Consider the following 14,626-nt stretch of genomic DNA (forward strand, 5'->3'; position numbering starts at 1 on the left):
ATCAATACTTGTTTTCTGCAATGTGAATTAAATGTTTTTTAAACTTTTAACATTCACATTAAAATGTCTAAGACTTAAATAAATATTATCAGATACTGCCTATGTTAGTTTTAGATATGAATATACTATTTAACCCATTTTTATATTGCTCCCAAAGAGAAACATAAAATCAGACAGTTATTCAAAAACAAGTTTATAAATTTCAAAGCTTTTCACCAGGGAGTCTTGAACTTGGATTATTCAAACAAATTGATGATCTGGTAAAAGCTGAACATAGTTAATGGGAAGATAAAGATAGAAGGATTGATTGCATCTTATGTAAGTTCCCATGCTTGCAAGAATCTCCACTCTACGGTACCTGTTGGAGCTCACAGAACAAGCAGAGGTACTGTGTGATTCTGTTCTGGAATATCTTTTCAAGGATCTTTGTATAACTAACTATAGCTTTGGATGATAGAAATAATAGGTTTTCTACTGCCCATTGTAAAGATTTGTGTTTCCTAAATGGTTACTCTCCACTGCATGAATATCACTTGGCCATCTTTTCATTGCTCACTAGGAATTAGGGCTTGAGGAACTGGTTCAAGAAAATGCAGTCTGGCTACTGCTTTTGTTGCGAATGATAAAGTCATTTGTCTTTGTCCTAGGAGTCTTCTGACAGCATCCATGAAACTGTAGCAGGGTGAAATCTTAGCCCCTTCACAGTTCTTGACAGTTATTGTGACAAGGATAGAATGCTGACAAAGTCATGGTTTTTTAGATCCTTTAGCCTCAGCTATTCCAAACACTGTAACTAACTAAATCTATTGCACTGACTGATGGCACCTGGTATGTTATCTTCCCAGTATCTTTCTTCTATTCCACTGGCACTCAAGGTCCAAGACCAATTTCTATTCATATGGTAAAGACTCCACTAATTTTACAGTACTTCCTCAATACCCAAATCCCACCACATCTGCCGTAAAGACTTAGCATAAGTGGCTTTTCTTTCTGACATTCTAAGTTGTTACTATATTGATGATGTCCTATTGGTTGGCAAATCAGAAGCCTCAGCCAGCTTGAGTGGGTAATAAACTGACAGAATTGAGGGGCAATCTGGGCAAATTCCCTCTTAGCAGTCAAGGAAAAACTGCTGTCTTTTTAGTCTAAACCATCAAAAAGTAAGCCCAGCACCATATTGGAGTCTAAATATAGAAGAGAGTGTGCTCTTACTTGGGCATTTTACTCAGTCTTTATTATCAGTTAATGCACAAAACAGCATTCTTAAAGTGAGGTGCAAATCAATAAGCTATGTTGGAAGCCCTTAGCAAGCTGTGGCATACTGCCTACCTTTGTAGCCCCACAACATAAATGATTTCTCTGAGCTACAAGTTTTTATGAGTGAGAGAGTGTGATTGGAGCTTCTAGCAAAGAGAGGCAGCCTCCATCCAAAATCCCCTAAAGCAAAGCCCCTGGCTCAATGGGGTCCTCAATTCATAGAGATTTCACTAAATATCCGGGCCCACTTCACTAATGGTTTTGCTAAACTGAAACCGATGATGTGGGTGCTGTTTGTTCTCAGTTCCAGCTATGCAGAACTGAAAATGAATGTGTTTCTTCCATTTAGGGGGCAGAAGTCAAGGTTGTTCTCACAGCTTTGGCCAATATGCTTCCTGAATCTTAATACCTTAACTTATTTCCCCACCATTACTCCTTCCACTGGTAACTAACTTCTCATCAATTTGGTTTTCATGGAAGTAGTAATTTTCTTCTATACTTCTATCCCTCAATCTTCAGTAAATGAATAAATAAATACCCTTGATTACTCTTTCTTCCAAATTAGCAATCTAACTCTGACCTTCTCCCTAAAAATCAATATTTTTGAAATACATAATAGTTTTAATAGTAATGATACAATAGAATCATTTAATGAAAGGTTACAAAAAGCTAGGTGCTTTGAGGATAATGATAGATATTTTATATTCATTTATCTCATTTAGATTAAAACAGAAAACTGTGTAGTCAGCACTATCATCCGCATTTTATGGGTGAAAAAACAGAACCTAGTTCTGTCTCAACACAAAGTCTATGCACCTAACCACTACAGTAACTCCTGTATTACTACCTTACCACTCACTTATCCTTAAACCTTTCAAATGGTGGTCCCCAGACTAACAGCATTAGCATCACCTGCAGACTCACTGGAAAGACAAATTCTTGGGCCTCACTCCTGACCTACTGAATCTGAAACTGTTGTGGTAAGGACCTACAACCTGTGTTTCTTATGTGATTTTGACACATCCTAATTTGAAAACCACTGATCTAGATGTCAAAGTGTCAAATGATTTCAGGTGCTTAAAATAAGTAAAGTGAACTAGGTGTAAAAAAAAACGTTTAATTAGAAAGAGATGGATAGTCCTTGGCAAAATGGAGAGCTCCTGCCCCGTCTAATAGGTGCAGTCTCTAGTCATTTCTAGCATTTTCATTAGCAATGAGGAAACCCAGACCCAGAGTCGCCACATATTTAGAATTTTCAAGAGAACTTTGAAGTCTGAACTTTTATGTGAAATAACTTGATTTTTAAATGTTGATAAAAAGTTTATTTATTTATTTTTTAAATACCATATGAGCTAACACAAATGAATCAAATGAAATATAAACTTAGGCTGGAGTCTACATAAGGGCAGCCAGTTTACAACTCACTTATATCCGTGAATGCTGCCATTTCTTCCCCAAATCCTGCACTCTTAAACTCACCAAGGCCCTCCTAGTCTTCATTGTCTTCCACTTTCTCTGACTTTCTACAGTCATTGTCTTTCACTTTTTCTGGCATTTAATACCATTAACTACATCCTCCTTCTAGAAACTGTTATCTCTATATTCAGAAACACATCTCCCTCCTAATTGACACCCTATCTCTAGAATGATTGATTGCTCCTTCTCTTTCATTTCCTTTTCCTCTTTTTAGCACCTGAGCTCAACTATTACTCCAAAATTCCTTTCTTCTATCTGTTCTCTAAATCCTCACTCCCAGGTGACTCATATCTAGATAATCTTTTCTCCATTATCTAGTCTCACATTTTCAATTGCCTCTTATATTTCCTCTAAAAATCACATTGATATCTCATGTCTATTCAATCTAAATTGATTCATTTTCTCTACAGAACACACTTCTACTCCGTGGTACTCTATTTCTGCCACTACCCAATGTTTTAAGAACTACATACATGGCCCCTCCTCCACTAAGCCTGTGCTAATCCTTTCCCTTTCTCCAACTAGATGGGACATTTCATCTTATGATGCTCTCAGGATGTATATTTCTCCTTTACATTCCTAATAATGCAATGATCTATGTCAAGAACAATTTAAAATATAAACAAAAGAAAAAATGAACTTAGCATTATTTATGCTTGTCTCACTCAAGCAGATTTTAAGCTCTTTGAAGGCAATGAGTGTATTACTACCTTCATATCATTCATATGCCTGAACATATATCAGAAAACTTTTCTATTTTAAAGAATCTTATAGTAAATGTTTTTTTCATTTGTAAACTCTTCTGTAAGATAGATAAGTACTTGTTTTGAAGCTTTATTAGTTTTTGTTTGTTTTACTTGTTTGTTCATTTATTTATACTATTTTGCTCAAACCTGGAATTTTTTTATTTGAAAATGAATGTTAGTACTGATGAAAATCATGCACAAAATTTGTGTCAAGAACTAAAAGCCTTATGAACTCCAAAAAGTTATGTCAAACAAGCTCTGTGATTACAGGCCAGTGGAAAGCACTGCTTCTTCCCATCCTCTTTGAATGTGAACGGCACAGATTAGCCTGAGGTATAACCCAGTTGAGCTCTAGAGTAGTGCAATCCTATTAATATTTTCCGACCTTTATATTTATAAAGCACCTAGTTTTACTTCACTTTGTAATACCCTCTTCAGACATAAGAAACATTTCAAACTAAAGAAGTGTGAGGTTGAATACTCTTTTATGTCATAGGAAACATGCTGCTGCTTTATAGATTTTAGCGCAGTATTACAAACAACTGATGAATTTGAGCCATTTTCTTCTGCTAGAGAATAGTAAACTCCATTATTATATATATTCTGATGATAAAGGTCCTAGGATTCCTTTAAAAGCTGAAGAGAGAAACAAACTAGGCTCTACCTAAGAAATCAAGAGAAGAGAGTAGCAGTTTTCAAGAAAGGTCCTCAGCCTGTTTATTGATTTAACAAATATCTATCAAATTCTATTACATGAAAGACATTGAACTAGATGTTGTGGGGAAAGTACAAACAAGATGTGGTCTGTAATTAACAGCAACAACAAATTTAATGTAAAAAAAATAAGATACATATAAAAGTCTCTCTAAAATCAGGTAGAAGGCTATGAGTGTCAAAAAGTACAGATAAAATGCTCTGGAAATTCAAAAGAGGTTCAGTTCAATAAACATTTAAATAATGCTTACTCTGCCACAACTTTAAGGAACTTAGAGTGTAATAGGTGAGACAATTATATCAACTGATGATTTCAGTCAAGTATAAAGAAACATACAAAAAAAAAATGCCATGGAAAACAAGTCAAGGCATTTGCAGAGCAATATGACAATACATTAGAATGAGGTAGTTGGAGAACTGCATTTATCTAGTGTTGCTCAACCATAAGGCAAACAGTTTTAAAAAGTAAAATAGAAAAGGTAATAAGCAGAAGCCAATTTAGGAGAGTCTTAGACATTAAGCCAAATAATTTTGATATCTCATGGGAAATAGGAAACGAATAAAGGGTTGAGGGGAGACATAATCATGAATTAGCAGAGGAATCAAAAGGGAGAAATATTTAAAAAGTTAAGGTCACACAAACATATTAACCTTATTTATTTACTGTTTTATATTATTTCTTTAATTAATAAGAATCTAGTAGAAAATAATTGAGTTTAGATGAAATCTTGTGTTTCACCCACTTGCACTCACTAGTTTTAGCATTTATTGATCATTCTTTTTTGTTAATTATTACTATGGGGGTTGCCAGTAGTGGTTTTCTAATTTGTTTGTTAGTTGGCATTCTTCTGTATGGAAGAAGAAGAGATTTCTCTTCTTCTTCGTTTGTTTATTCTTTATTTCACATATTTTTTCCTAAGTTTTAATTTTATAGTATGGGTAATGATCTGTGATGATATTTATTTATTTTGCTGTTCAAATTGTCCCAAATTTGGCCGTTAGGATTCTCTTCAAGTTGACCCATGTCCTTTTGAAATGCCTCCATTAGAGTTTGAGCACTTTCTTACTTGCTGGCAAAGGGAGATGTTTTAGGCACATCTTGTACTTTCTTTCTTTGCCCCAGCCTTGCTAACTATAAAAAAAAAAAAGATATATTCAGAGAATTACACCCCTCCTATTCCTTTTATTCCAACATAATCATCCTCTGTAAATAACCAATATCATGAATGTCTGACTTACCTTATTCTGATTCTCATGCAAATAAATACATATGTGTGCTTTTATTTCTCCTTTCTTACATGAAAGATAGAATATTATAGGTACTCTTTGGCACTTTGCTTTTTTCACCTTAACAATGTATTCTGGAAGTAACACTATATTAGTTCATAGAAATCTTTCTTATTTTTTTATACACCAGACTTAGTAATTAACCAGACTTTTTAAAGGTTTACAATGACAAAGACTTCTGCTTCCAGCTTTAATAGAGTACCTGGTACTAGATAAGATGAACTATCATAAACTGGATAAAAAATATATGAAGCAATATTTCAGATTCTGGACAACAGGCAATGCAGAACTGTGATTCCCTGAGAAAACAGAAACATATAAGGTGAGCCACACAATTTCTCTGACTTTCTGCTGGGAGTTACTTCCTGCACTGAGGAAGCCAGTAGAGGCCAAATAAATAATCGTGGACTCTCTAAGCTAAAAATGTTTAAGATCAGAACTCAGAACTGCTAAAGGAGCTGAAATTTGCAGAGATGGGTACCAAGAGGAGAAATCTCACAAAAATTGCTCTGGAAACTTGCATAAAGTTTCCCTTAAATCTTTGGCTTAATAAAATACTTCTCAAACAGGAGAAAAAGTCTTCAAACCCTGGCATGAAATAACTCCTACGGACTTGTAAGCTGAATAAAGACTCCAGAGTTTGCACAGTGCTTAGAGAGATGACATCTGACCAGCCAGAAAGGAGAGAAAATACTCAACACTCTAGGAATTCAAACTGAGGAACTGGAAAAGCCATGCCTTAGGAATAGAGCTACTCTAGACCTGCTATAGCAAAGCTTTAAAAACAAATCTTGAAAGTATTATATTCATCTGTCAGTAAATTAACAGTATTGAACAAAAATTAATAGTATTTAAAGGACAACAAAATACAAACTCGCAAAATCCATAGTACTCAGTATGCAATCAAAATATACTAGTTATGCAAAGAAGCAGAAAAATGTGACCTATAACCAAGGGGGGAAAGTCAAATCAACACAGATCCAAATATGTAAAAAATATTAGAATTAACTAAGAAAATTTTTAAAATAGTTATTATATGTTTAAGAATTTCAAAGAAAAGCTGAACACCCTTTAAAAGAGTGAACAGATGGGAGAATATTGATAGAGAAAGAAAAGTATAAAAAAAAAACAAATTCGAGACCTAAAATTTTAATATTGCGTGTGTGTGCGTGTGTGTGTGTGTGTGTCTATGTGTGTCTATGGGCTTAACAAGCCCATTGGATAATATCAGTAAATTGAGGATGAGGCAATAAAAATGATCCATAGAGAGAAATTAAAGCATGGACATTTTAAAAACCCTACAGAAAAATAATTCATGGTCTAATACATATGTAACTGAAGTTTCGAAAGAAGAGTAAAGAAAGATTGGTGTAGAAAATATTTAAAGAAATAGTGACTAAAATATTTTTAAACATGTTAAAAAATATAAACACGGAGATTCAAAAATCTCAACAAATCCCACGAAGTATAAACACAATGAAGGCACATCATAGTCAAATTAATAAAAATCAAAGATGAACAAAAAATTTTAAATCAGTCAGTAAAACAGATGTAATATATACTGGAGAACAATAATAAAAATGATTGATGACTTCATATTAGGAACAAGGTAATCCAGAATACAATGGAGAGATATCTTTAAAGTATTGAAAGGAAAAGAAAAAATCCTTCCCATTTTTGCTCTTCTAGATCCAGCCAAAATATTCTTTAAAAAATGGAAGCATAATAAAGATGTTTCCCCATAAGAAAATTCGAGTGTTCATCACCAATATAACTTAATACAAGACATATAAAAGGAAGTTCTTAGAGCTGAAAAAGATGATAGAAAATAGATCTTCAGATCTACACTAGGAAATGAAGAGTACAAGAAATAATATGTAGATAATTTTTTCTTCATGTCTTAATATCTTCAAATTTTTTACAAACAAAGTAATAAAAATGTATATTGGGATTTATAGTATGTATAGAAGTAAAATGTATGACAATGATGGCACAAAGAATAGGCAGAGATAAACAGAAGTATACTGTTGTAATGTTCTTACATGTGAAGTGGCAAAATACTAAGTAATCTGTGCGAAAAATTAAGGATGTATATTGTAATACTTAGGGCAACCACTAAAACATAAAGCTAATAGTGGAGATAAAATGGAATTCTAATATTCAGTTCATCTAAAAGAAGTCAAGAAAGAAAAAAATATCATCATCATCATTAACAATAACAAGGATGGGACATATAGAAAACTAAGTTAGCCTTATAACAGAATTCAAATCTTATTCCACCAGTGATTAGAATAAAGGAAAATAGAGAGAACCATGGGATGATCGAAAAAAAAAATGTTAATGAATGAGAACTAATCTGAACTTAAAACCTAAGAATTATTTCCTCATTCAAATTTGTGAATTTATCAATTCAACTAATATATATTGACCACCTACTCTTTGCCAAACATAAGAGGATCACTGTTTAATAAAACAGGGCCACTGTCCTTAAGTGGAAGACTGCCTACTTGAGAAGACAAGACATTGAAAAACTGGCTACAGAACTCTAATAAAAGCTGTGAATAACTCTGCTAAGAGAAGAGAACAAGTGTCAAGAGAAAAACAAAATGCTTATTAACGTACACTCAGGTGTTTAATGAAATACCCAAATTACACTCTTTACCTACCAAGCCTACAAAAAAAAAACAAAAACACGTAATTCAAAGCAGTTTTAGCAAAGGTTTGAGGAAGATGTACAAGTCTTCAAAGCAGGATTAAATATAAATTGGTACAAAAATTCTGGAAAGTAACTAGGAAATATCTATCAAAGGCTTTGAAAATAGAGTCATCCATTGACCAAGTAACTTTACTTATATAGTAAAATAACCTACATGTCCTAAAATAAGGGAAAGACAATACTTTTGATTTTGTTTTCTGTCAAGATGACCTAATTTATATTTACATCACACTCCTTCTGTTCCAGCAATGATAGTTACTATATGAAGGGAGAAAAACGAAAGGTAGAGCTGAGATCTGAAACAATATAAAACCTCTGTGAACCAGAAATGAAATAAACATGAGGTAATCTACAAAGATTACCTCATTGCCAATAATTGAATCAACCTGAATGCTGGCTCCACAATGGATATGAAGAAATAAAACAGTGTTATAAAATCTGATTATGGACTGAAAGGAAGCCCAACAGGTAATGGGGGCAACCTCAAAATTCATACAGGAATTATTTTTCATGAATTAATACTGCTAAAAATAAATTAATAAACAAATAAATAAATGAGGGAGAAAATAAAGCTCTGCCTTATAGGAAAATGTCAGTAAGTGTTGAAGAAATGAAGAAAATAGAAAATCACTAACTGGCAACTTTCTCAGTAATAATTAGAAAATCATTAACTGGTAATATCCTTGGCAATAATTGTTTCAAGTAAGAATGATTAAAGAATGCTAAAATTAGTGAATAGAAGTGGGTGAAATACAGGATATTTACCTAAATTCAAAGTATCTCTTACAAAATTCTGACATATGGAAACACTGGAAAAACTCAAATAAAAAACTATTTTACAAAATAAGTATCTTCTGATAGAAAAAAGTTTTAAAGAACTGACTAAGGTAAATAAATAAAGTATACACTCAGACATATGGCAGTAAAATTGACAATCATCAGAGATAAAGAGAAAATCTTAAGACTACGAGAAAAAAAAAGACTGATTAACTATAGTAAAATAATTAAAATAAGCAGATTCTCCTCAGCAATAATAGAGACAAAAAGACAACAGAACATATGTTCACAGTGTCAAGAGAAAATAACTGCTAACCTAAAAGTTTATACCTGGCTAAATTATAAACTTGCAAAAGTAAGAGTACAGGCATACAAATATTAAGATAATTTAACAATCAAGACCATTACAAAAATAATTAAAGAAGGTACAGCAAGAAGAGTGAACTGAGAGGAACAAGTAAGTATATGGATCAATGATGAACACATAAATTAATAAAATATATTGTAAATTTAATTAGCCATTGATTTTAAATAAAAATTATGTTTTATGTTCAAATGAAGGTAACAAGTTGGGAGATTGGAGTGTTCAGTAAGTTAAAGTACACTAGGATCCTTGAATATTTGAGAGCATGATACTTAATTTTAAATTTCTTAGAGTAATTTGTAGGTTATTATGTATGTCAAAAAGATAACCAATAAAGGAATAGAAATCAGAGGTTTCAAAACCAGCAGAGGAAAAAATAAAATGCAAATATAGAAATATTTTCAGTACAATAGGAGATAGAAATGGATGGATAAGATAGAAAGAAAAAAGATGGTCAATAAACAAAAAAATGATAGAATAAGTCTAAATATTTTCAAACCCACAAGAAATACAAATGAACTAAACTTACCTATTTAAAATAAATATCAGAATAGACAAAATAAAAGTTGATAATGATGGTAAATATTTATTGACTGCTTACTCTCCAGATGCTTTATAAAGATTAACATTGAATCATCATAGTAGTCTATGAAGTCCATACTATTACTGCATCCATTAAATAGATAAGGAAATTGAGGCTTAGAGAAGCTAAATAAATTGCCTAAGAACACATAGCTAGTAGGAGGTGAAACTGTGTTTTCCACCCACATAGTTTCACTCTGTAGTCCATATAGTTAGCCATTGTTCTATTCTGCAATGACTCAATATAGATATGTGATCAAATGTAATGTGTCTATTAAAGATTATACTATAGAAGAATCTTTATGGATATAAAAATGCCAGCAGAATTATTTTAAATTAAAAAAGTATGTGACAAACCATATCGATATCCAAAGTTTGTTAAAAATAAAATAAACACACATACACAAATACTGAGGGAAAAAAAATCCACCAAAATAAAGTTTTGATTACTTCTAGACATTGTGATAGTAGGCGACGTTTATTTTCTTCTTTATATATTTATTTATTTCCCATAATGAATAACAGGGAATGTTACTTTTATTAAACCTTTCTTTAATGAGCCTTGTACAATGCCTGGCACAAAAGGACATGCTTCATTACTTTGGAAAAGTAATGAAGGAAAAGAAGCAGAACCACAAAGTCCTTTCATTAACTAGAGATTAGTACAAGCTACTGAACTGGGGATGTTGTGTTACTAGACTGTTAACACTCAGATCCTAGAGACAGATAAATTTCATACCCCGGGGCCACAGACTGGTAGGACCGGTATCCATCTGTGGTCTGGTAGGAACATGGCAACACAGCAGGGGAGCAGAGGGTGAGCGAGTGAAGCTTCATCTGTATTTGCAGCCACTCCCCAGCGCTGGCATCAATGCCTCAGCTCCACCTCAGATCATCAGACATTAGATTCTACAGAAGCACCAGTCCCTGGCACCAAAAAGGTTGGGGACCGCTATTCTAAATGATATAGCACTGCATGAGAAGGAGCTGAAATCCTTACTAGTGCCTTCTTATGTTATTTTCAGGATCTGACTTTTGAATCTAATCTAAACCGTAGCTTCAGAAGAAGCTTGAAAATAAAGGCCTTAGCTGTAGAAATGTAGTTAAATATCAGCACTAAATGGAACACAGAGCCCAGGAATGTCAGAGCTACAAATACATTCATGGAGATCGCCACCTAGAGACTAACTCCCTCATTTTTGCACATCAGAGAAAAAGGCTCACAGAAGCAAAAGAACTTGTTCAATTTTACATAAAGTTTCAAGCAGAACCTAGTCTGGAATTCAAATTTCCCATCCCAGATTTTTTTTAAAAATGAGGTTTATTTAGGTTGAATTACTTGCCCCAAATTACTCAGCTACCAAAAGGCAGGGTCAGGATTCTAATTTGGTTCAATCAGATTTAAAATCCATCTTCTTTCTGAATTGTGATCAAATAGGCAATTCTTCAATTATTCAATGAAACATAATTTGATTGATAAATATATTTACTCAATAATTTTCAGTCATCCAATACTTCCATTTTACTAGCACTAAAGGAGAAATAATTTTCTTCTTTGATGCTTGTTTTTCTTGTTACTTGAAAAAATATATATTTTTTAACTATGATTTGAACATTATTTCTTAAGAATTTTCCTTGTTTTCTTTTTGTTATTGTTTAATTTTCTGTGACTTACTCTCTGAAAGACCCAATACTTTTTAAAAGCAGGTGTTGTGTCACATAATTGCAGTTCTCCTTTTAAGATTCAATTTTGCTTCCATCCCCTTGTCATTTTTTTCCTATCAATACTGCACACAAATGCATAGCAATAGTAGCACTCATAACTTGGCACTAGCTCTTTGCCTATATGTCTAATATTTTCCTGCCTCCCTGTTGCCCCTGATTAAACATATTTTTATATTTGGAATGTACTTGTAGCACAGCCCCTTCCTACATGAAAGGACAATTTTGTTGCGGGATGACTGTTTTTCAGTAGATAGAACGAATTCTAAATCTCCTCGCTATTAGCTTGATGTTTTTAGCCAGGTCTGGTCCTAGATGAAAGATCTTAATTGAATGTAACAGAGGTCAGCTTTCCTCGGAGGCTTCCAGAAAAGGCCTTTTCCCACTGTCAGTTCTATATGTTGCGAGCATCTAGGGAGAGACTTCATACCATTCTGCTCCTATATTTTCATATTTGTCTCACCTTTGTGATGTGGAGATGTGTATGGTAATAAAGTATGCATTCATTTAAGGAGTGAGACAAAATAGATCTTATTTTTCAAATGCATTTTGTTAGTGAGTGAGATGTGAAGAAATTAATTTTTGTTTATAATGTCCTAGTACGCATCGTGGGACCCATCTGAGGTGACCAGGGAGATTGCTCTACTGGGCCCCCCAGGACACCAACTATACAAGGTCACTCTACTAAGACCAAGAAACCTAGTAGCCCTACCTAATACATAAAAACAAACACAGGGACACAGCCAAAATGGGAAGACAAAAACAAAAACAAAAACATATCCTAAATGAAAGAACAGAACAAAGCTCCAAAAAGAGAACTAAACAAAATAGAGACAAGCAATCTACCAGATGCAGAATTCAAAACACTGGCTATAAGGATTCTCAATGAACTTAGGGAAAGAGTAAATGAATTCAGTGAGAACTTAAAGAGACAGAAAATATAAAAATGGAGATTTAAAAAAAAAAACATAAAAAAGAAGCAATCAGAAATGAAGAATACAATAACTGAAATGAAGAATCAACAATAGATTAGATGAAATAGAAGGTCAAATCAGCAATTTAGAAGATAATGTAGCAGAAAACCCTCAATCAGAACAGCAACAAGAAAAAAGAATCCAAAAAAGTGAATATAGTTCAAGAGGCCTCTGGGACAACATCAAGCACGCCAACATTAGCATCATAGAGGTACCAGAAGGCAAAGAGAGAAAGCAAGAAATTAAAAACCTATTTCAAGAAGTAATGATGGAAAACTTCCCTAACCTGGTGAAGGAAATAGACATACAACCCCAGGAAGCACAGAGATGAACCTGAATAGGCCCACACTAAGAGACATCATAAGCAAAATGCCAAAGGTTTAGGACAAAGAGAATCTTAAAAGTAAGAAGAGAAAAGTAGTTAGTTACCTACAAGAGAGCTCTCATAAGACTGTCAGCTGATTTCTCAACAGAAACTTTGCAGGCCAGAAGAGATTGGCAAGAAATATTCAGAATGATGAAAAGCAAGGACCTACAACAAAGATTACTCTACCCAGCAAAGCCATCATTTAGAATTGAAGGACAGATAAAGAGCTTGCCAAACAAGAAAAAGCTAAAGGAGTTCATCAATACCAAGCCATTATTATAGGAAATGTTGGAGGGACTTCTTTAAGAAGAAGAAAAAATATCAAAAGTATGATAATAAAATGGCAATAACTATATATTTATTAACAATTACTTTGCATATAAATGAATTAAGTGTTCCAATCAAAAGATAGGGTGGCTGAATGGATAAGAAAACAAAATCTTTACATATGCTGCTTACAAGAGACCCACTTCAGATTGAAAGACACATACATACTGAAAGTGAAGCAATGGAAAAAGATGTTTCATGAAAAAAGAAACAAAAAAATTGGGGTAGCAATACTTATACCTGACAAAACAGACTTTAAAACAAAGACTATAACAAGAAACCAAGAAGGACACAGTAATCCCACTTCTGGGTATTTAAACAAACAAACCACAAACACTTCTTCAAAGGGATATGTGAATCCATATGATGTTCATTGCAGCATTATCTACAATAGTCAAGATATGAAGGCAACCTTGATGTTCATCAATGGATGAATGGATAAAGAAGAGGTGATACATATATACAATGGAATATTACTCAGCCACGAAAAAGAATGAAATCTTGCCATCTGCAACAACATGGATGGACCTAAAGGATGTTGTGCTGAGTGGAGTAAGTCAGACAAAGACAAATGCCACATGATAGCTCCTACATGTGGAATCTAAAGAACAAAATAAACAAACAGAACAGAAACAAATTCATAGACACAGAGAACATTTTGATGATTGCCAGATGGGAGCAGGGTTGGGGTGGTGGGTGAAAAAGGGAAAGGTATTAAGTACAAAGTGATATTTATAAAATAGTTATAAGGATGTAAACTATAGCCTAAGGAATATAGTAAATAATATTGTAATAACTATGCATGGTGTCAGATAGACACTAGATTTATTGGTGTAATCACTTCGTAAGTTACATAAATGTCTAATCACTATGTTGTATACCCAAAACTAATATAATATCGTATGTCAACTGTAATTGAAACATAAATAAAATATATTTTTAATTAAATTAAATCAAATAGTCATGGGAGTGTAAACTATAGCATGGGGAATATAGTCAGTAGTATTGTAATAACTATGGTATGTCAGATGGGTACTAGATTTACTGGGGCGATCACTTTGTTAGTTATATAGGTATCTGATTACTGTGTTGTACACTTGAAACTAATATAATATTGTATGTCAACTGTAATCAAAAAATAAAATGTTTAAAAAAATAAATAAAAGATGAAATCTGAATGCAAACCCAAGTCGGCTTTTCATCTGTACACTGAAGTACACTTCTCATCTTAATCTAAAAAATGTTAATCAAATGGAGAAAAGAATGCAATGAGAATTACATTTTTTATTCGGCCTGCCACATTGCACTTACTAAGGA

At 33.2% G+C, this 14,626-nt stretch overlaps 1 protein-coding gene across 1 annotated transcript in view; it reads right to left on the bottom strand.

The window, feature by feature from the left end:
* DLG2 (discs large MAGUK scaffold protein 2) overlaps positions 1 to 14,626 on the bottom strand; it is a 1,673,246-nt gene that overhangs the window by 1,368,307 nt on the left and 290,313 nt on the right. The gene's annotated exons all lie outside the window — the stretch shown is intronic.

This window comes from Pteropus medius, unplaced genomic scaffold, assembly GCF_902729225.1.
Source record: "Pteropus medius unplaced genomic scaffold, Ma_sr-lr_union100, whole genome shotgun sequence".
NCBI classification, from domain to species: domain Eukaryota; kingdom Metazoa; phylum Chordata; class Mammalia; order Chiroptera; family Pteropodidae; genus Pteropus; species Pteropus medius.